The sequence below is a fragment of the Austrofundulus limnaeus genome, unplaced genomic scaffold, assembly GCF_001266775.1.
Source record: "Austrofundulus limnaeus strain Quisiro unplaced genomic scaffold, Austrofundulus_limnaeus-1.0 Scaffold224, whole genome shotgun sequence".
NCBI lineage: Eukaryota > Metazoa > Chordata > Actinopteri > Cyprinodontiformes > Rivulidae > Austrofundulus > Austrofundulus limnaeus.
In genome coordinates this window covers 437,810-441,393 of record NW_013952626.1, presented here as the reverse complement: position 1 = coordinate 441,393, position 3,584 = coordinate 437,810, and positions in this window count along the sequence as shown.

Genomic DNA, 3,584 nt, shown 5'->3' with positions numbered 1-3,584 from the left:
GTACATACATATACATATACTATATACACATGCACTTATATAATTTTACACTCTCATCAGTATAATAAAAAAAACTGATTAACCCCCTCAAACATCAGCTTCATGTTTTTTGAACTATTTAACTTTTATCACTTTACCAAACAAATTTATCGAGTCAGCATTTTTGTAATCGCTGTCCAAGTTATTCCACAATCTTATTCCTTGAAGTGAGGTACATCTGTCCTTCAAGTTTGTTCGAATTTTAGGTTTTATAAACATTTCAAATCCTTTCAAATTACAACAACTTTCCCTCTTAACAAAATTAGATTTAATATTTAAAGGCAATACATTTTTATGAGACATATACATTATCAACAAAATCTTATAATCAACCAACTCATAAAATTTTAGCAATTTCAATTGCTGAAACAATACATTAGATGGGTGACTATGTTTTCTACTAACAATTCTTATAGCTCTTTTTTGCAGAATAAGAATAGAGTTAGTAAATGTTTTTCATGCCTTACCCCAAATTTCAACACAGTAAGTCAAATGTGGAACAATTATTGGGTTATTTAATATAAACAGTGCTTTATCATTAAATAACTCCTTCACCTTATGTAGTACTGCAATAGATTTAGCTATTTTTGTTCTTAAGTAATTTATATGAGGTTTCCAGGTCAGGTTTTCATCAATAATAACACCCAAAAACTTTACTTCACTAACTTTACAGATCTCCACACCATCAACTTCAACAATTCAAGATGGCCGTTACAACCACTGAGCTTGAAAATCACAAAAATGACTAAAAATCAGCTGATTTCACAGATAATGAGCTAAAATTTAGTGTAGCTGAGAGTCATCTTCAATACCTACAACAAGCTTTGACATATTGTACCAGATCTTTGATTAAAGGGGACATACTGTATCATATAAAATCCTTTTTTTTAGCCATTAAAAGTGTTTTGTTGGTATTTGGAGTCTCTAGGAGTGCAGAATAGTTGTCTTTCCTGGTGCTGCGTAGGTATCTTTATATTCTGTTTGGGTCATGTTTTCAGCCTTTTCAGTATTATCTATTTTCTATAACATTTTCTGATCTATTACATCAAAGTATTTTCGAAGGAAATGCAAAATAAGGTCTGGACTTACCAACTACAATTTGGTGGTCTTCATTCTCCTCTGGCTCTAGGTCAGACTCCGACTCCAGCGTGTAAGGCTGGATAGACAAGGTTTCTCTTGTTCACATCTTTTAATTCATTTATAAATTWAAAAAATGGAGTTTAGACGAAAGTTCAACTCTGGAAGACTAATTTGCCTCACCTGCTCATCCAGCCGCTGCGTCACAAGCCCAGCCGCATCCAATCAGCATCTGACAGTCAGTGGATAAAACTGTCCTCTTCAATCATTTGTCTGCCTGTCAGCCAAATGTCAACCCACCGCTACCCCTCCTCCACCCTTCGTCATTGGCTGACGTTCACGAGGAAAATACACCTGGACCAGTTATTTRCGATTGTCCGTGTATGCACGCCAGCTTGACTGTTAAGGTGGCTAAGCTAAGAAGCTAACCAGAAATTGCGTGCGCTGTAAACAATGAAAGGAGAGAATTTCCTGTCGAACAAGATGGTTGTACATGAGCTCTGCAGGCTTTGTGAGGCAAATTTAATTGAATTTGGACACCTTGTCAACACTGACTGGCTTTGACCACATCCTCCGCAACCAGTGTTAAACTACACACAGACAAACAGCACAGAAAATTGTTGTTGTCGTTCACACCTCCGCCTCCTGTTGGCTGATTGGCCCGGTTAAAATTCTACCGGAGCAATCCTTATGTATGGGAGAAATCGCAGACGGAGCAGAGAAAGTCCAGGCTAATTTGGAGCCAACCTAATTCAAAAATGTCCTCAAAGCTAATCAATATCAGCTAATTTAAAAATGGCTGTTAATTAGTGAAATGTGAAAATAATAAGCTAAACTTTGGTGTTGTAGTAGCTGAGAGTGAAGCAACACTTCTTGCAAGATCTCACACCCCAAGATGACATAACATCATTTAAAATGTTTAACCAAAATRGCTACAAGTCTATGATTTCTCAAAAGAAGATGGTCTTAGTGTGAAACTCTGGCACTTGCTGATCTGTATTCCATTCACACAGCAGTAGGCCTTTCATTTTTTTGAGATTTTCTGTTTACCTGTGTCATCGATGTTATCCAGTTTGCACACAAGCCCACAGGATTAAGTATTTTTGCATCTAAAGGAAGCAGTGAACCATATGGAACTTGATACTAAGCAGGGTTGTTGAAACTCTGAGCTCCAGGTACTCCCTGTAGAGCGAAACTCAAATAGCTCCAAATGGGTTTGGTTACTGGGAAAAGTGTCATTTGCACTTTACATCACTGCAGAGCTGATTTGCATGCGTTTGAGGGTTAGTCTGCTCGCAGGGACAACATTGTCTCTTCAGTGCTGGCATGAAAAAAAAAACACTGTTAGTTCTTCAGTTTCTGCATCTGGTTCACATCAAACCTAAACAACATGAAGGATCCGTCATGTTATCATGTTTCAACATACCTGTGTGCTCTGCGTGTGTTCTGGTCTGATTAAAGCAAGTAGGGCAGCCGTGTATTGAAACCAGGTGTTTGTTTGTCTTGTGCTCSCTTTTGTCTTCACTGATACGCCCAGCGTTTTGGGAATAATCCACAGAACTGATAAGAGAGTGGAAATCAACATGCAAGGYGGAAAAGTGGATAAAACAGCAATTCTCACTGACATAATCACATATAACCTCATTATGGGACCAAATAGTGTCTGGTTGATTACCTTTTTTTTTTTCAATCTCAGCGACTCCAGCACATGCTTAGAAAAATACAAGTGTACAATACTTGTGGCTGCAAAGAGTTTGAAACGATTAGATTTATTTTCTTCTGTTTTAATTGTATTTAATCACAATAAGATATAAAAAAAATGTGTTTATAATCACGCTACATTTTTGCAGCAAAACTGGATTAAACCAGCTTGAAGCTTTTCACAACACGCGCCACCTTGCAAGTCATGTTTGAAATAAAAATGTGCAATCTGTTAGCACTCAAAACGCTCACCAAATTTATCTGCGTTAAAGTCGTTTTTAGTTTTCTWATGTTTAGCTCTGCGCTGTCAATCGTGAATCAAGTTGACTCCACAGGACAGTATTCATCCTCTAATAATTTTCRGAAATTTTTTTAATATGATCAGTCCAGTGGTTAAGATGAGATATWTTGCTCACAGACAAACATGGCAGCAGGTGGTATTAATTGTTCTGATTCATGMCATAACGCTTAATATTCTGGTTTGACTAAATCCATCCACTTATCCATGACAGCTTAAATTTCAAAGAGGCAAAATGACATACGGATGTCTTTATTTTTTTACTTCAAAGTTACAATTCWAATGGCCTCTGATTTAATTTGATTGACATTTGGCGTGCTTCAATCATTCCTCCTAATCCTCTCCTCAGACTGCACCTCCAACACTTCTCACAAGAAAAACAAGATTTTTTTCCCCTAAACTATTTACAGTTCTCTCTCTCTCTCTCTCTCTCTCTCTCTCTCTCTCTCTCTCTCTCTCTCTCTCTCTC